Consider the following 20,988-nt stretch of genomic DNA (forward strand, 5'->3'; position numbering starts at 1 on the left):
GCCGGTGTGGTCCAGTGATTCTAGGCGCTTCAATCCGGAACCGCGCTGCTTCTCCGTTCGCAGGTTCGAATCCTGCCTCGGGCATGGATGTGTGTGATGTCGTTAGGTTAGATGGGTTTACGTAGTTTTAAGTCTAGGGGGCTGAGGACCTCAGATGTTAAGTCCCACAGTGCTTAGAGCCATTTGAACCATTTAAAAAAAAAATAGTACAACAAGTTGACAAGATGACTTATAGAGTTGCTACAGGTTTGTAACATCATAAAATACAATATATTCGGTGCTTCCTTGATACCCAATTGTTTGTAAACGAGTAGTGCTAATTAAACGAACAGAGGATACATGGTCTTTACAATGAATGGACGTACTACTAGCGAATACATAGATATGAAATTGCTGAAAATCACATTGAAGAGCTCAAAAGGAGAAATTACGTGTATGGGTCCTACGTAGTGACACAACAGTTAATCAAGTGATCTAATTTAGCTTCGAAAATGTATGAAAAACGGGCAGTTACGTGTCAGGAGAAAAGAAATTTGTGGCATAAATTAAATAAAAGAAGTTATCGATAGAAAGGACATGTACTGAGACATCAAGGGATCACGAGCTTAGTGTTGGAGGGGAGTATGTTGCCTGTCTAGGGATGGGGGGGGGGGGGGGGGGAGGGGGACAGGAAACTTGCTGTAGACGAGAACGAGAGATGAACATGGTAAGTGGTTCAAATGTATGTAGGTTGGAGCAGCTATTAGGAGATAAGGAGGCTTGCGTTGGTTAGAGTAGTGTGAACGGCTCCATCAGACCAGTCTTTAGACTGAAGACCACAACAAGACATTGCCTTAAGAAAATGAATTTTGTGGTTTCAGAAACATAGTCCTGTCTCTGTTGAGGTATCGAAGGGCATTTGGTGCCAGCACAGCGTTCGGGCCCTGGTCAGTGTTCCGGGGGCACAACTTCCCGCCGCCGACACTTGCTAAGACAATGGCGGTTTGCCGCCGCTGCGACTGCTGCGCGCTTTTATCGCGGTGGCGTCTCGGACGGCGGCGCTGGCGCCGGCGCCAGGGTGGCAGGTAGCGAGCGGCCCCGCTGGGAACGCACGCGCCGCCTCGCCGCCTGCAGCCGATGCTTATCGCCGGTCGAGTGTCTCCGAAGCGGCAGGCCGGCCCCTTACCGCGCCGCGCAGTGTCTCTTCCATTTACGACTATCTCTCCGCTGCGCGAGGACGCGCGACTCCTTGGCGCCACGCGCCACATTTCGCGTCTTCCTCGGGGGACGCCTCGCGTCCAGACAACTGCCACATGTGGCTCACAGTGCCAATCTTTCTCCGCAGGTTGCTCCAATCTTAGCTTTATTGGCCAACTTACAGAAGCTGCGTATTTATAAGCTTTCGTTTCGATAGCCCCGTACCATTCAATTTCGGGATCTGTATTTTGATGTGATGTTCAAATAACATACAGAAATGTAGGTAGGTAACGCACTCGACATCATCCAACATTTCGAAGGGTGAACACTCCGTGCCACGCTGGGTAGCCAATCGGTCTGAGGCGCCTTGTCACGGTCCGTGAGGCTCGTCCCGTCGGAGGTTCGAGTCCTCCCTCGGGCATGGATGTGTGTCTTGTCCTTAGCGTAAGTTAGTTTAAGTTAGATTAAGTAGCTGGGGATAAAAGCGCGATCAAAAAGAGAGGGATCGAATTATGGCAGGAACAGTGGAATAACGAGGATACGGGGCGCAGAACCTATAAACTGTTACCGGACATAGAGGAACGAGTACAGCTTACGTACTTCATACCTACTAGAGGAATGCTGCACTTTCTTACTGGACATGGACCCTACCCGACATATTTATGTCGGTTTGGGAAGCAGGCTACACCCGCGTGTGACTGTGGTGCTGTGCAAGGCACGCCAGAACATGTGGTGTATGAGTGCCACCTCATCGATGACGTAGCAAACGAACTGCGACAATAACTTCCCAATAACGATACGTACCGTCTGCTAAGTCATGACAACACCTTCAATGTCTTGAACAAATTGACAGACGAAATCTCGAAAAAAGTCCTTAAGATTTTTCTAAGGGACAATCAGTAAAAACCAGTAACAATCACACCAACTCAGACTCCGTGCACCTTTCCTGTTCCGCCGGGCCGGGCCGGGACTTGGCCAGCCGCTTCACGGCTGGAATCCGCCTTGCTCTGGACTAGGGGGGGGGGGGGGGGGGGGAGCAGGGGCATGCCCACTGGGATTAGCTCAGTGGGCCAGGCCAACATTCATCAGCTTTATAGAGAACTGGCACACCTGTAATGCTGCAGGTAGCGTAACTTTCGTAGCTTAAGTAGAATTAAGAACCCCATAGAGGTAAGATCAAAATCTGAGATTTACCAGTAGTGTAAAAAATAGCTGCATATATGTGTATGAAATTAGGACCCACTAATGTATTCAGGTAGTGGGTTAATATGTATAATGCAATGATTTCAATAAAGATTTTTTTATATATAAAAAAGTAGTGTGTAAGCTTAGAGCAGTTTGGTCCCTTAACACCTTACCACAAATTTCCAATGGAACACTCGGTCATTTGCAATGTACAAATTAAACGAGAAATAGCTTTTCATGACAGTTTTGACAGTTCATGTGTTGGCCTGCGCAGACCGGAAGACCAGAAGAGATAGTATGCAGAAAGACCACATACATCGCAAACAACTATGGCCCCTAAGCCATCAAATACGAGAAACGTCAGATGTGATCGATAGTGAAATATATATATATATATATATATATATATATATATATATATATATATATATGTGTGTGTGTGTGTGTGTGTGTGTGAGTCTTGCAAGACATACTCAGCTAAAGTTGATAAATATTTCACTATCGATCACATCTGACGTTTCTCGTGTTTGATGGCTTAGTGGCCGTAGTTGTTTGCGATGTATGTGGTCTTTCTGCATACTATCTCTTCTGGTCTTCCGGTCTGCGCAGGCCAACACATGAACAGTTAAAGAAATTGTCCTGCAAAGCTAAGCTATTTCTAGTTTCATTTGTACATTGCAAATGACCGAGTGTTCAATTGGAAATTTGTGGTAAGGTGTTAAAGGACCAAACTGCTGCGATTATCGGTCTCTAAGCTTACACACTACTTTTTTATATATAAAAAAATCTTTATTCTAATCATTGCATTATACATATTAACCCACTACCTGAATACATTAGTGGGTCCTAATTTCGTACACATATATGCAGCTATTTTTTTTTAGAGAGAGAGAGAGAGAGCAGAATTTAGGCGCCGCGTGGGATTAGCCGAGCGGTCTAGGGCGCTGCAGTCACGGACTGTGCGGCTGATCCCGACGGAGGTTAGAGTCCTCCCTCGGGCATGGGTGTGTGTGTTTCTCCTTAGGATAATTTAGGTTAAGTAGTGTGTAAGGTTAGGGACTAATGACCTTAGCAGTTAAGTCCCAGAAGATTTCACACAGATTTGATTTTTTTTTAGAATTTAGGCAACAAACTCCACCTGTTTAAAGTCACTGCTTGTATAATTTTAACTGCTTCATTAATAACACTATCCCACTAACTGGAGGTGTTCACAGATATCGCTGTGTTGTTCTATTCGATCGGATGAGCAGTCCCAAGACAATATTCAGCAATGGCAAATTTGTCTGTCTCTTGAAAGCATGTGTTACATGTATGGTCTATATTCCTATCCTGCACAATCTTGATGGTTCGACCTAGAGATGACGTGCCACAAATGCAAGAAAACAGCAGAAAGTGGTCTTATGGACGAAAGCATCCAAGCTCATATTCTGCAGATCCTAAAAGGGTCCTAATGTTTAAAAGGATCTAATTTCCCTCAGAATACGATGAGTCCTGTTACAAACATTATCTGCTTCAGACAAGAAAACTGTAGACTTTAGTCTCATCATTCAGCCGATTCAAGACTGATCGATAACCCAACGCCCATCTGACCTGTTTTTTACTATACCCATTGCGGTGTAAGGTTACGTCTTGTTGGACTAATTCGAATGACAAACCCTCAAGGTCTAACAGGACGTGCCCCTTCAACAAAGGTAAGTGCCGGTACGGCAGAGAGATCTGTATTTCCGTGCTAAAATATCTTATGGTACAATAGTGGTTAGAAGGCGTGAAACATAAACAAATACACAGTAATTAAAATATTATAGTTCTAATTTATTTGTAAAGCATCTGGGAGCAATCACACACACACACACACACACACAAAATCGGTAACAGCACAAGTTCGGCTGGTTGATCAGTGGACCAACCCACGATCAGCTAGTTACTGAGTAACACAGTAAATGCCCTTCGTTAAAATATTTCATAGAGTCATTTGTACGTCGCAACCATTGTAGACAACTGAAGGTGTGGGGGAGGGGAGGAGGTGGCGGACTGTCGTCCCCCGATGACAGTATAAAGCTGTGCCTTAAACGACTGTGTCCTTTAAGGTACATGTGAAGCACTACCTCTTGAAATGCTTCAGCGACCACCTTCTGGTGCGGTAGTGAAACGTTGTGCGAAGCAGTGAACGCAAATCCTGGCTAAACTGTTCGGATTACAAGGATGGTACAACCCTCCCTAAAAAAATGTCAATCTCAAAGTGTTCTGCGCGCCGATGTGGTGCTTGACTGCTGAGGTAGAACAGCTGTTAGCGTTCGACCTCTGGGGAACAGGTATCACCACAGCTGCATATGGTATAACTAGGGAAACAGGGCTCTGTCTGGGTGGACTTCCATATCCCGGACCTTCATATCACTAGCTGCTCGCAGGAACACCATGACTAAACACAGTGTAAAAACTCTCCAAACGCAGTGAATGTACCATCTGGGAGTATTCACACTCGTTCTTCCAAGAGACTGCAGGAGGCTAGTCCTCCTGACAATATGACTGCTTTAATAACAGGGCTTGGCCGGCCGGTGTGGCCGAGCGGTTCTAGGCGCTTCAGTCTGAAACCGCACGACCTCTACGGTCGCAGGTTCGAATCCTGCCTGGGGCATGGATGTGTGTGATGTCCTTGGGTTAGTTAGGTTTAAGTAGTTGTAAGTTCTAGGGGACTGATGATCTCAGATGCTAAGTCACATAGTGCGTAGAGCCATTTGAACCATTTCAGCCAGTAACAGGGCTCCAGAAGTCATAAATCAGGATGCTCCATTAAATTTAGAGCGGGCAGCCGCAGAAATTCCACGTCTTCTTCTGATATTTCGACTGTCTGTCGTCCAGCCATTTCAGAGTGAGCAGAAAGACTGACTTTCCAGCACTCGCTTTGTACTCTTACACTCGCGGACCGCGCCAAGGACGTTCATCGGTCGATCCACGCGGGATATCGATGGTAGCTGTACTGTTTCGCCGTCTTTATAAGTTTATTACAGAAAGTGGCAAATTCCACGATTTATCATAGCTGAAGTCGCTATCTGTAATTATTAAATTCGTCACCAACGTGACTTCAGTTCCTTCTTTCAACTACTGAGTCCCAGAAAGATGAGCATGGGGCTAAAATTTCGACGTTTTCGTATACGAGCGAGTGACCAGTGTCAGTATAGTGCTCTGCCACCACCGGTTTATTAGGCTGTTAAGAGCCGGGTATACCTGTGGTTTTCGTGCATCTTTCATGCACTGTAGGTGTCGTCCGTCTGAAGTATGAAAGGCCACGCTCACAAGGAATCTTGTAAATCTCAGGTTTCCGAAACACCAAATCATCTTTGACGGAATCCAGGTCTGCTGCTTTCTTTGGTGGAGAATGATTTGTCACTTTGTGTTTGCAGAGGGTGCGTCCTATTTTTATGATAGGCCTCCCACATATCTCAGGAAAGCCCTTTCCCTTTATTCTTCTATATTCCCTATCTCCACCGATGGGTTCATTCGTAGTGCCGTACGTATCTGGTTTGGAGAATTGCCGTTGACTTTAAAAACTCTCTTCATGGGTAGAAACTCACCCTACCTATTGCACTCGTCAGCAATGATGTGCGCTTTGTGTACCAGAGTTCTCAGAACACTCATCGTCTGGGGAGGATGGTGACAGCTACTTCAACGTAAATATAATCCCGTATGCATCGGTTTCCGATATACTGCATGTCTCGAAGTGCCAGCATCTTTGAGTCATACCAAAACACCCAAAAATAGAAGGCATCCCTCTTTTTCGATTTCCTTTGTAAGCTAGATTTGTCTGTGGGTGGAATTGTTGTAATTTATCTACACCATGAGGCCACGCTACAAATGGGTCTTAAACATACCTCCGAAATACTGTAGGCTTCAAGCTAGCAGGTAGCTGCGCCTTTTCCTTGATCCCCATAAACAAGGGCGGAGCGAGTTCTGGAGCGTCAATCACTCCGTTCACACTGAAGGTGGCTGAACGATACACAACCGAAATGTCAGAAGGAAAAGTGGAATTTAGGCGGGTACTCGCCCTCAGTTTCCTGGAGCAGTCATCACTCCGCGAAAACATGAAGATGCACAAAACAGACTGTTCATAAAGGCTTAAAAGGTGTTTCTGGTGACTTAAAATATATTAACCGTTGATAAATGGCTCCCTGCTGGTTGAAACACAAGGTGGAACTCAGAAGGAAATTAAAAAAAAAATTGACTGCATATGATACAGTTGTTGAGATGCACAACTTCCTGAAATCAAACACGCTTGATGTCACTTGCCATGATATTGTGGACATAGTTATCTCGAAACTGAGACAAGAACGAGTGTCACAAGGGATAGTAGATATTGAACAGAGAACGCAAAAGAATTAAGGAGAGATTAAGAAGATCGCCAATTCAGTGTGACCTTCATGTCTCCATCACTACACGAATCCACCGTGGCAGAGTTCTTCCAGTTTAGGGGTACACCATACGCACGTAAACTATAAGGCGCTACCAATGCCAACGATTTGACCACACAACACTGCCTTGTACAGGTGAATCATTTTGTGAGAAATTATGAAAGGCGCTGACTGTCTGTCTCCAATAGTGTCTATTAATTGCTCTAGAAGCCACCCAATCTGAACCCGAGACTGCCCAACTTTCTCTTAGGAAACCAATATCTAGGGAATAAAAATCAGAAATGGACTCTTTATGCAGAAGCCAAGAATGAACATAAGGCATCGACACCACTAGTCTTTGCTACTTCTTATTCTTCTTTAATGAATGAACCTATCCTCAAGGTAGATAGTGTGACAGAAACGACGTCCCGCGAAACAGTACCCCCTGCCAGCAAATTTACCTACAGCTGTTCCTGCAGATGCAAAAAGGGTAAAGAAGTGGCAACCCAGGCAGCAACGACACGAGAGAAAGGAAAAACTTCAACAGCGAGCACAGAGACGGCATCCTAGAAACAGTGTCTGCCATTTTCCCTGTCGACCTTGGAGGGGAAAGGGCCAGGGAAAGGATGAAAATATGCAACTCAGAAGCTCTGCTAGTGCATGAAAATACTGACGCAAGGATAGGTGTAACCATGGCACCAAAATGGCTCACATACTTGAGAGATTACAGGGCATTCTCACTTCTGATTCAGTGTCATGCTACTTAATGTTCTTTGGGAAGCTGATCTTTATTACTATATGAAATGTTGAAATGGTAGGCAGTAGTTAGCGCTCTTGCTTGTGTGCTCTAGTGAAGGAACAGTGGTAAGCCTTACCTGTGTTCAAAGGAATAGGGTGCCGATTTAAACGCCTGCAGTAAAAGTCGATGGTAAGTGAGGGCGGAACCTGGGTGAAAACATTTCCAGACTGCCGAGTCCCGCGGTCTCATTGTGCAGACACGTTTTGATGGCGACGATTGGTCGCCGGTTGCGTCCAGGTAGGCTGACTAGCGCCGAGGAGACGCCGCTGCTATGGCCAAAGCATTGAAGACTGGCATGGAGGATGGGCCCTTGTTGGGCAGCAAGTCGATAAGACGACTGTGAGCATTGTGCGAATTTCTGTAGGACAGGTCACTGGCGCCCAGACGTTCAGATTCTGTTACAAAACATATTTGTGAAGATATGAGGCTTTTAGCGAGTTTACGGCCGTTCTTTGGAAACTTTTAAATGGCCACAGCAGGGGAGATAACGATCGTTTTATGGAGGACTCTGGTTCCTTACTGGTCATGTTGTTAGCAAAAGACAAAGCGTAAACGTGTGGGAAAGAGGCCATGAAGCTGAATCTTTTTTGTTTCTTTTCTCCCAATTAACTTTAAAGTTTGGTCAAATCGGTGTATGCAGAGGAAGGAGCGATCTCCCATCTTCGAATGCGGGGTCCAGCTCGTGATTGGTTAGTTCTAAAGTGGAGGTAGTGTAAGACGTAAATTTGATTTGCTACCAAGCTGGCGAGGAAAATTGAGAGAAAGAGAAGACGTCACTCTTGTACTGGCGCTTCGCTAATAAAGAACTGCAGGTCTCTACCTAAACGATGACACTTGTGTCCTTTGCTAGTGTGCCACTTAGAGCCTGTGCCAGTCACCTTCTGAAATGGCAGAGGTACTGCTTCTAGCATCACACACACAATGAGTGATGCGTGTGTGGGTGTACTTATTTGTCGCCACGCGGGATTAGCCGAGCGGTCGTAGGCGCTGTTGTCATGGACTGTCCGGCTGGTCCCGGCGGAAGTTCGAGTCCTCCGTCGGGCATGGGTGTGTGTGTGTTTGTCCTTAGAATAATTTAGGTTAAGTAGTGTGTAAGCTTAGGGACTGATGACCATAGCAGTTAAGTCCCGTAAGATTTCACACACATTTGAACATTTTGAAGTTATTTGTCGTGAGTCGGCTGTCTAAACATATGACATATTCCGTCACGCTTAGTTTTGGGACAGAGTGAAATTGATCTGACAGACCAGCAAATGTGTCCACCTGCACACTGGAATCCACCGGGGTTTCAGAGGCTCATAGGGAAGTACCTGAATTAGCCAAACGCAAGACCGCATACATCCATTTTTCGGGTGCACGGCATTAATAACAGATTGCTGCCGTCCATGACTTAATTCACTGAACGCGTGGTGGAGTGCCGCCCTGACCAGGAGAAGGGTAAAATATTCACTGCTATGGCGTAGGTCTCCAATGTATGTTTCTTAGCACCCTGTTCTTAAGAACCATATTTTTCTCTTTGGAATAGTGGTGTATCAATCTTTGACAGTAGTGTAGTTTTTGTGCCGTACCCCAGATTCACGTGTATGAAGTCAGGTAAGGCGATTAGTGTTATGATTAGTGTCGTGTGTCGATCACCAGCTGATTACTTGTCCACCACAGACCACATATCAGTGAAAGCGTTAGTCAAATAAAATTGTTTGTGTGACGTTTCTTTAAAAAAAATTCTCTTGTGATGTTAAGAATGGATAAAGCTATTGTTATTTAGATGGCAACTCCTCCCTGTATTCTGATTAACATTACCTTTGCCATTTTTATTGAAGTCCAGATTATAAAATAAAGTAGCAAGCTTGCAATACTTAGAGAAATACTGTATGAATGGATGTAGGATCCGTAAGGAGTCTGCTCTTATAGAATACATGGCGCCCTTGTACGTGGGGCTGTCACCTCCACAAGCGAGACATACTTAGTGGTTATACGTCCAAAGGCGGGAAACGTGCTTTCGTCAAAGATACGTTCCCTCCTCACCCATTCCCTTACCCAAACGCTATAAAGGTCCATATTAATGCCACGAAGTGTCCATGAGCCTGCTGACAGGGAGATTTTAAAACAGCATGCTCTTGAACTGCTACATCCCGGTCTCCTCATAGCATATTTTAGAGCACACAGTGCTCTATGGGGATGCGCACCACTTGGCCCAGGGGTCAAGTACTGGGGGATCTCATACAAAACGCCGATATCATGCTGATGAACATGGGTGAAGCTACTCATTTTAGCACTGCTCCAGTTTCTTTACAGTCATATGCTTCTCTTTCTCCTCACCTGCCCTTGTGGATGACGACCTTCATGGAACGAACACTACTGCTTCTGGATCGATCTGCCAAATGGGTGCAGATCCTGAAAGAAACCCGCTGAGATAACTGTTCAGAGGGGCTAACTGGATACTTTACAAACAGTTTTCGAGCGTAGTGAATACGTCCAGGACGAGGTGGATCACATTACAGCCGTGATTCATCAGGCTGCTGATGTATCCACCCCCAAGCCTTCAGAAATAGAATAATGGGTATATTTCTGCAATTAAGGATATAAGCGTGGCTCTACGTCGGTTCAGACGGTACTGTAACTCTCAAAAACTTTCAAACTTTCGGATCACAAGGTCAAAGGCACGAATCATAATTCGAGAGAGTAAGAAGAGTTGTTGGAAAAAGTTGCTGAACTTCATCAATAGACTCAAAACCACTAGAAAAGTATAGTCATCCATTAGGAAGATTTCGTTGCGGAACTGGCGATTGTCGAGAGCAGCTCTCAGAGAGCAGGAATGGCCAGGAGACATAGCTCGTACGCTGACTGAATCTTCTAATAGCGTAACGGCCGATTGTTACCCGTATCCGACTTTCTGTCGCTATCGGGCGACACATTTGAGGGTTGGGTGGGGTTTCCGCTCGACCAATATGGAGAAACACGGAAGTCCTTTCTTTCTTTAGGAATCGGACTGTGCATTATCGGTAACTCGTAATGCTGTGACCGGTCGCGCACTCTTAACTTCAATCGTGTTAAAAAAGACTTCAACCACCAGTTGAAGCGGGCCCTCTTTCAGCTTTTAATGAAACTTGGGTGGCTGGAGTATTTCCCGCCATGTGGAAGAAAGCTAATTTAAAACTAGGGAAGATCTTACCATCTCATAGCGTAATTGGCACTAGGTGTATAAGTCATACATTAGAACGTATGGTCAACTGGTGCCTAATGCGCTTTCTCGAATCCATCTCATTACTAACTCGCTCCTCTTGGGGATTCAAGAGGTTATCACTCTACACCCTGTCGGTATATTCTTCAATTTGTAATGGCCTATGGTATTATATGGAGACATAATATTTTGTTTCCGCTCTACCAGTGGAGTTTCCATTGGTATCTCCTCTCCTCTCTGAAAGATATTTTAGATACTGGGTTTGGACTGTCTTGTTTGATCGTTCTAAGCAGGGGAAGGACGTCCCTGTAGGCAAAGTTTGAAGCGTAGTGGCGTTCGCCATTGTGATAAACAGTGTTACATCCACGGTAAGGAGTCACGTACAGTGTTCTGTATTCTTGGATGACTTCCCCACCTTCTGTGCGTCCTCCAAATTTGCGACGACTGCTCAACAATGGAATTAGGCGATCAGGAGTGAGGCAGAATGGGGAAACACCACACGTTTCAGGTTCTCTTTGAAGCAATCTGTGTGTGTTGATTTTAACAGCTCCCGCTCGCTTTTTAATTTTCTAAAACTGGGAAACACTGTCACCAGTTTTGAAAAAAAGGCGGCGTATCTGCGCCTCACTTTAGATGAAAGGCTTACGTGGCTTTCACACCTTAAGAACTGAACTTACGATATCCCAAGGCCTTAAACATATTCAAATGCGTCCGTCAGCCGACAGATCACGTCTGCACCAATTGTTCATGTATTGTTATGGAACAGACGTTTCAGTGGCGGCTGGGCAAGGAAGACAGCTGTTGGCGATTTTGGAACGGACTGAGGCCTGAAACATTGATCTTCATGCAACCCTGGCTTGAATATGCGTACCAGATCTATGAAAGTCCCGGGCCTTCATTCCCCAGCATGCAGATTGTGGTTAACCACAAGATTAGGCTGTCAACAGGGGCTCGTCGCACGAGTCTAGCGGCTACCTTGTGTGCAGTAACGGTCTATTTGACATTTCCTCCTCGTGGCACACGAAGTAGTCAGGCCTCAGTCCGTTAGCAGACAGCCGTCTTCGTGCCCAGCCGCCACTGAAGCATCTGTTCCACAAATGTCCAGGGGCAAAGACGCCATTTGGGATCCGTGTAAGGGAGAGTCTTGAATTATGGAAGGTGGCGAGCATTAACGTCCAAAGCGAGGGGTGGAGTAGGGTATCCCACTGGCTACTAAAGAATCCCAGGTTACTTTTTGAACTGAATGGGTACAGGAAGACTTGTACACCAGATTATATTTTCAAAACCAAATATTACGAAATTTTAATTCGTTTACGATACTTTACTAGTGTTCAGAGCGAAAAATTTAAGCAGGAGGTCTCTCTTGCCTGCTCCATTAGGACCTCGAATTCGTCCTTGGTATAGGGTTCCCAGAGCAGTTGTCTGTTTACTATGCTGAACTGTTTGCTGTCCTGAGGGCACTGGAGCAGATTAGAAGGCATCGCGGCAAGAAATTTCTGATATGTTCAGATTTCCAAAGACTTCTTTTCGCCTTTGGTCATATATACACTGCGGGTAGGTTGGTCAAAGATATCTAGGACGCTCTCTTTCTATTGAAAAGACAGGAAAATAAAAGTAAAAGTTCTGCTGGATTTCACGGAACATGGGATCCAGTGAAATGAATACGCTGATATGACTACCAAGGAGGGTTGCTCCCTTCCTTATACCTCCAACTATTGTTCTGTACCTTTGCAGCTTGTTACCATATATGCTACACGAAAGACTATGTATTTTTCAAGGCTCAGCGATTAAAGTAAGGAGAAATTAGCTATGGCCAGAGGAACCTTCAGCGCGACCGTAACTTACCTCCTTCCGACCACGACGAACTAAAGAAGTAGTAATTGCAAGGCCGATAGCGGGACATTACTCGTTCACACATGGCTTTCTCTTACTTTATATGTGAAGATGGTATCTGTTCTTTCGGACATGTCCGAAAGAACAGATACCATCTTCGTATATAGTTACGGCTCACCGGCTATTTGACCATCTTCTGTGCGGTTGGACACCAATTGCTGAACTGATACGGGAATCGATAAAGCTGCGAGTAATGAGAGTAATGGTCAGGGGCACTGCGAATATAGTGCGGGACAATAAGTTGCCAATATTGGTCTCACGAGGGGAGTGCCAGAGATAAGTCCCTGCAGTCGCACTGTCCTCTGTGTCCTCGGTGGCTCAGATGGAGTCGTCATAGTGGCTCAGCGTGTTCAGTGAGAGGGTTTAGCTACCCTCTGTAATAAAAAAAAAAAAAACGGAGTGAACGGATTAACGAACACCTGACCGAGTTTCATCGGACGTCCGCCACGAACAAATTCAACGAACTATATGGAACATAATTAGATCTTAAGCCAAAAAAAAAAAAAAAAAAAAAAAAAAAAATTCTGGAGAGAATATCTGCCATGTAAGCAGGAGATCACGGGTTCAGTTCCCGGTCGGGGTAAACATTTTCAACTGTACCTGTTGACGAATATCAACGCCTGTATGCAGATAAGGGTATTCATTTCATAGTATTGATTTAAATGTAATTTCATTTCTCTTACTTCAGGAAGAGCCACCAGTTGTCACAGATGTGGAACACAGCCACCGATGCAACATATTTTAATTGGGTGTGTTTGATATTGAAAGAAGCCCACTGTTTATTGATTAACATAAACGTTTAAATACGAATATTTTAGATTATGTTTTACTCTGACTGTTACTGATGCCGAATGAAACAATAAGGTTAAAATTATCAGTCACTGTTTCTTTACCTCCACGACATGTTTCGGAGGTTTAAACATCCATCGTCAGGTGAATTTACGTTTATTGGTATGACATATACGTGTGTTATGTTACTATTTTAGGGGAACTTGTGGCACTGTCTAGTCGAGAAACAAAACAATATTTAGTTTTTTTTTCCTGAAGCCTAAACCTGTATCTATCAGCGAAAATAAAACAAGTAAAACAGAATACCTCCAGTGGTCACAAGTCGCTTTCACTGTTCTAACACATCACATGTAAACATCATATTATGTAAATAAAATATGACAGTTTACATATGATCATGCGATGAGTTACGAAATTGAAAGGAACTTGTGGCCACTGGATGTATTCTTTTTACTTGTTTTAACTTCACTGGTAGATATAAGTTTACTTTTTAGTCAAAAAACCCGAAAAATTTGTTCGAAATAGTGTCTTGTTCCTCCACTAGACAGTACCACAAGTTCCCCTAAAATCCTAACGCAACACACATATATGTCATATTAACAAACGTAAATCCACCTGATGATTGGGGCTGAAACTTGCGAAACACATCGTGGAGATAAATAGCGAGTGGTAACAGTAATCTTGCTGTTTCATTCGATAACCCGAATTTTTAAAAATTGGTAGCTGTTTCTTCGGATGGACGCAATTTCGTCATATAACTTGGCCTTCTCATAGCTGTGAGCTTCCTATTGAACAAAGCAGTGCTTAACATACACTATTTGCCCCTGAATGCCCAGTTGTCTGAAACCACAGAAATATTAACTGAACGTAGCCCTAGCTTCTGTCACAAAGGATAGGTGCAATAGGAGTCGAAAACCGGACTTAAGATTGACTGACAAGGGACTGAACTTAACTAAATGCTTCCAAGTAACTTTCTCTTACATGGTACAAGAGGTTTGCGATCACTGGAGGTGAGAAGGTGTGTTGGTGTGCACATTGGGAAACCGTTTAACGAACTAAATTGATGCCGGCTACAGTGGCCGAACGGTTCTAGACGCTACAGTCTGGAACAGCGCGACCGCTACGGTCGCAGTTTCGAATCCTGCCTCGGGCATGGAGGTGTGTGATGCCCTTAGGTTAATTAGGTTTAAGTAGTTCTAAGTTCTAGGGGACTGATGAGCTGACAAGTTGAGTCCCATAGCGCTCAGAGCCATTTTTGAACTAAATTGATGTTTAAAGCAGATTTATTCAAAAAACAGGACGCGTATTAAATCCTAACCTTGTTGTTCCAAAAGGGTAAATAATTATTACTCAGTGAGGAGTAGTGTTGCCACAACATGGATTCACAGGTATGCACCGTAAAGACTCCAACATTCACAGAATACCCGAAGATAATGTTCACTATTTTATAGCTAAAGCTGTGTCGTCAAAACTGACCAAAACTGACTTCTGCCTCGCAGCAGAAAGAAACAAGCAACTGAGTAGGGATCACGATGCTTGAAGTGAATCTTGAGCGGATGAGGAATAAGTTAGGCCACATCTCATCCTAGTTAAGTGCTAGCAAAATTATCACTCACGAGAACCCCAAAATGCTTCCAGCAGATGAGTTTAAAATTACCGAAAATTCCAAACTCGAGAACTCTGAACATACTGCTACTGGTAAATCTTTCTGTGTGTAAGGTCGTGGACCACGAAATTCTTCTGTTCCTGAAGTTTAGTCCAGAACTGCGCATGACATATTCAGAGGCTTTTCTCTTGCGGTCACCAGCAGTAATATTACCCTGTCGTGAAATCCTTCATTCTATCATCTGAACTAACTCCTATCCAAAATCACAGTCCACATCATTATCCACAAGCGCGAGGGCCGCTACAACTTTAATCAAACCACCAAGATATCTGACTGGTTGGCAAGGCTCTGTCTTCATAGTTTCGCTTACAGGTGTGCTGTGTAACCAAAGATCAGACGAAGCCTGTAGACGAAAGCATGGCAGAGTAGACTTTCCATCGTATGACACGAGTAATTAAATCAATATGGTACAACAGATGTTTGGTTGAAATTGACAGTTCAAATATGGCAAAAGCGTAAACATTAGGCTACGTTACAGGTCAATCTGATACCACAGCAATTATTTGGCATTGACATCCATTGGCTTCGCCAATTCAGAACCAAATTTTCAGCTACGCCACGAGTCAGTATTGCACCACAACCAAATCGACCGATTTCAATGATATGAACGTGGCATCATACCGATTTCGGCGACTCACGGAAGAAACTCGCAGCTCCGCGGAGGTACGCCGTGTGAAAGACGGTTTTCAACTTTTCGACAGAATGAAACTTCCTGGCAGATTAAAACTGTGTGCCCGACCGAGACTCGAACTCGGGACCTTTGCCTTTCGCGGGCAAATGCTCTACCAACTGAGCTACCGAAGCACAACTCACGGCCGGTACCCACAGCATTACTTCTGCCAGTACCTTGTCTCCTACCTTCCAAACTTTACAGAAGCTCTCCTGCGAACCTTGCAGAACTAGCACTCCTGAAAGAAAGGATACTGCGGAGACATTGCTTAGCCACAGCCTGGGGGATGTTTCCAGAATGAGATTTTCACTGCAGCGGAGTGTGCGCTGATATGAAACTTCCTGGCAGATTAAAACTGTGTGCCCGACCGAGACTCAAACTCGGGACCTTTGCCTTTCGCGGGCAAGTGCTCTACCAACTGAGCTACCGAAGCACGATTCACGCCCGGTACCCACAGCTTTACTTCTGCCAGTATGCTGTGTGAAGAACCTAAGCCTGGTGTGGTGGAGCATTCACTAGTTTAAAATGGCCTGTTCTCAATTCAAGGCACCGCAGAATCAGTAATCATGGTCCAACAAATTTATTCGTGCCTGACAGAAGATCGAAACTCATTCAGTCTCTAAGCACGCAGTTTTAATACACTACTGGCCATTAAAATTGGTACACTAAGAAGAAATGCAGATGATAAACGGGTATTCAAAAAATGGTTCAAATGGCTCTGAGCACTATGGGACTTAATATCAATGGCCATCAGTCCCCTAGAACTTAGAACTACGTAAACCTAACTAACCGAAGGACGTCACACAACACGACGCCATCACGAGGCTGACAAAATCTCTGACTCCGCCGGGAATCGAACCAAGGAACCCGTGTGTGGGAAGCGAGAACGCTACCGCACGACCACGGGATGCGGGCAAACGGGTATTCATTGGACAAAAATATTATACTAGAACTGAGGTGTGGTTACATTTTCACGCAATCTGGGTGCATAGACCTTGAGAAATCAGTCCCCAGAACAACCAACTCTCGCCGTAATAACGGCCTTGATACGCCTGAGCATTGAATCAAACAGAACTTAGATGAAGAGCACACGTACAGCTGCGCATGCAGCTTCAACACCATACCACAGTTCATCAAGAGTAGTGACTGGCGTATTGTGACGAGCCAATAGCTCGGCTACCATTGACCAGACGTTTCCAATTGGTGAGAGATCTGCAGAATGTGCTGGCCAGGGCAACAGTCAAACATTTTCTGTATCCAGAAAGACCCGTACAGGACCTGCAACATGCGGTCGTACATCATCCTGCTGAAATGTAGGGTTTCGCAGGGATCGAATGAAGGGCAGAGCCACGGCTCGTAACACATCTGAAAAGTAACGTCCGCTGTTCAAAGTGTCGTCAGTGCGAACAAGAGGTGACCGAGACGTGTAACCAGTGGCACCTCATAACATCACGCCGGGTGTCGGCAAACACGGATGTGACCAACATGATGCTGTAAAAAGAACCTGGATTCATCCGAAAAAATTACGTTTTGCCATTCGTGCACCCAGGTTCGTCGTTGAGTGCAGCATCTCAGGCGCTCCTGTCGATGATGCAGCGTAAAGGCTAACCGCAGCCATGGTCTCCGAGCTGATAGTCCATGCTGCTGCAAACGTCGTCGAACTGTTCGTGCAGATAGTTGTTGTCTTGCGAGAGTCCCCATTTGTTGACTCAGGGATCGTGACATGACTGCCCGATCCGTTACAGCCATGCGGATAAGATGCTTGTCATCTCGACTGCTAGTGACGCGAGGTCGTTGGGATCCAGCATGGCGTTCCGTATTACCCTTCCGAACCCAACGATTCCATATTCTGCTAACAGTCATTGGATCTCGACCAACGCGAGCAGCGATGTCGCGCTACGATAAACCGCAATCGTGATAGGCTACAATCCGACTTTTATGAAAGTCGGAAACGTGATGGTACGCATTTCTCCTCCTTACTCGAGGCATCACAACAATGTTTCACCAGGCAACGCCGGTCATCTGCTGTTTGTGTATGAGAAATCGGTGGGAAACTTTCCTGATGTCAGCACGTTGTAGGTGTCCCCACCGGCGCCAACCTTGAGTGAATGCTCTGAAAAGCTAATCATTTGCATATCAGAGCATCTTCTTTTTTTAGGTTAATTTTCGCGTCTTTATCCCGTCATCTTCGTGCTGTAGCAATTTTAATGGCCAGTAGTGTACGGGTTGAGACGTCATACAATCATACAAGCAGAGTACAAACCCCATAAAGTTTCCAATGTTTCCTTCAGCTATGTACAGGTAGGGGAACGTATGAAATTAATTTTAGGATTTAGTGTATCCTAGTACGCAGAGAGTCTGGTGCAGACGAGTTCTGGCGCGTGCAGCCCAAGTGCGGAACAGCCATTACCAGCCGTGGCGCGTGTCTGCTGGAGGGCGGAGAAGGGCCGCTGTCCAGATAGGTCGTCGGGCCACGCTGCTTTATCAGCGGAGCGGGTGAGCTGAGCTGTTACTCCTCCAGCACAGCACAGGACGCTAACCTGCCCCAAACCGATACGCTGTGAGGGGGTCCTGCAGCGAAACTGCTCTCCTCCACAGTCTGCGGTCACGGTCTTATCGGAACAAATTACGAGGGGCATTCAATATGTAACGCAAAACTTTTTTCTCATCGGCCAATTTCGGTTGAACAGATGCGAAATTTGTTGTGGGATATCGTGGAATATTTTCGGATGTTCTTCTGTAGTTTCATGAAGTTCCGATACGATTGCGACACTCTACGTAGGCTTCAAAATGGTGTCTGTAACGGAGGTGCTTCCAGGCAGAGAGCTGTCACTGGGTTGCTTTTGGCGGAATACCACAACATCCTTGATATTCATAGGCGCTTGCACAATGTCTACGAAGAACTGGAAGTGGACAAAAGCACGTTGAGTCGTTGGGCGAAGTGTCTGTCAGCATCGCATCAAGGTCGCGCAAATCTGTCCGATCTCCCATGTGCTGCCCGGGTGCACACACCCCCAGGAAATTGGAGAAACAACTTGAGCTTGTTCATCGCCACAAAAACGCAAAAGAACTTCTCCTTCTCCATTGCAACTCAAGGCCCCACACAAATCAGCGCACCCGAGAGGAGCTCACAATACTGCATTGCACTGTAGGTTCTCATTCAACCCGCAGTCCGGATCTCGGATCTTTCGACTTCCATCTGTTTGGCATAACGCAGGATGCACGACGCGGAAAGCAATATGTGGATAACTGGGAGGTTATTGATGCAGCAAGACGTTGTCTCCGTCGCAGAGCAGTACCATGCGGGCATATAGGCCCTCGGGGTAAGGTGCCGTAAGGTCGTCGCACTGAACGGTTACTATGTTGAAAAATAGAGTTTTGTAGACAAAAGAATAGTGTTTTGGAATTATGAATAAAACCAATCTGCTTCAGAAGAACGTGTTGCATTACTTACCGAATGCCCCTCATATGAATAGCTGTAAGAAGGATCTGCACTGCAGAATACAAAAAACAACTCCAATATTTTCAGCTGTTTCCTCGTGTCTTCCCATTTGCACAGAATTTTGTGAAAACTTCAACACTCAAAGCTAATGACACGGAGTAAGTAAAGAACAAAGCACAGGCAATAACTAGCTGAGACTGCAGATAGCTGGTACGCATTTAGCTTCTACAGAGTTGACTCTTATGTAACAGAAAGGTCAACGTTACTTCAGAGCAAGGGTGAGTGTGACCTGTCGAAGTCAAAGCATTTATTATAGTTACATCCACATCCATGTTCTGAAAACAGCTACAGAATCATATCCTGTCTTTGTTATTGGAGTATCCTCCCATTACATTCACGTATGGGACTGTAATATACAGGGTGTCCAGGATGAGACTCCAGCATTTGAACTCACAAAATTTGAGAGGAAACACAATTTATTGACGAAAAAATACAGGGAAATCATACAGCAGCTCATCAAGTTTTCATATACAGGTGGACGGTTCAGTACACTTGAACATGGGCGCCACGGGTAGCATGAAGAATATGAAGTCTATAATCGATATCGTGCCATGTGTTGCGGAGCATCTGCTCTGTCACAGAGTTGATGACAATTCTTATGCGATGTTTCACGTCTTGCAGGTCCTGCACTGGTGTAGCGTGTACGCGGTCTTTCACATAACCCCACAAGAAAAAATCGAGGGGGGTTATGTCGGGCGAACGTGGCGGCCAAGAAATTGGACCTCCACGGCCAATCCATTGTTGTGGGAACGTGTCATTTAAAAATTTTCGGACATGGCTCCAATGGGGTGTTGCACCGTCTGTGGCACGGGAAATTGTTCCATGTCCAATTAGATGGCTCCATCCACAGTTGGCTCCTGAAAGAAAAACGGCCCGACAATGCGATTTATCATCAAACTACACCACACATTAACTTTCGGACTGTGGCGCATGTGTTCTCTAGGTGCATGTGGATTTTCTGACCCCCAGACACGCACATTGTGACGATTGACAGCCCATGACACGTGAAAGGTTGCCTCGTCAGTAAACATCACGCGTGATAAAAATGTCTCGTCCACAGCAATGCGATCTAACATGACACATGAAAATTCTTCTCGCTTTGGTCGATCATCAGGCTTGGTTTCTTGCACAACCTGCACTTTATATGCGTACAAACGTAATCGCTGATGAATCACTTTGCGCACTGCTGAACGTTTCATAAGAAGTTCTCGTGCTACCTGTCGCACTGACTTCTGTGGACTTTGTTGGAATGACCGCCGCACTTGTTCCACATGACGTTCGATGATTCCAGGCTTACCACCACTATGCCCTTTCGCAACACTCCCAGTAGCCAAAAACTGTTTGCGCCACTTCTTTATAGTCTTGAACGACGGGGGCGCTTTGTTGTAAAATGGACGAAAGTTTCTTTGCACTTGGGTCGCCGATTTTGTCTCTGCATACCACCAGACCACTTGTGCACGCTCCTTCATATCCTCCATTTTGCTAAACAATTGATTGCAGCTTCACTACGGCCACTTGGCGTACCTAATTTGCGCACCACAAGCTTGTTGAGTTGCTCTGTCTGCCCCTTCAGGATTCACAGATCCACCATGTGAAATGAGAAAGATATAGGATAGTAAAATACTGGAGTCTCATTGTGGACACACTGTATTACTAGATTCCTTAATACTGATTCTTGGAGCTATGTAAGTAGTTTTCTCTGGGTAATTGAGGTCTCTCTATTCAGATAATTCTGCAAGCGA

General features: G+C 45.2%; 1 non-coding gene across 1 annotated transcript; it reads right to left on the reverse strand.

Annotated features, from left to right (window-relative positions):
• Positions 1 to 15,804: 15,804 nt before the first annotated feature.
• On the reverse strand, positions 15,805 to 15,879 carry Trnas-cga (transfer RNA serine (anticodon CGA)). The gene has a single exon. It is a non-coding gene; the product is annotated as a tRNA-Ser (tRNA).
• Positions 15,880 to 20,988: the final 5,109 nt, after the last annotated feature.

The sequence above is a fragment of the Schistocerca gregaria genome, chromosome 3 (genome assembly GCF_023897955.1).
Source record: "Schistocerca gregaria isolate iqSchGreg1 chromosome 3, iqSchGreg1.2, whole genome shotgun sequence".
Lineage (NCBI taxonomy): Eukaryota > Metazoa > Arthropoda > Insecta > Orthoptera > Acrididae > Schistocerca > Schistocerca gregaria.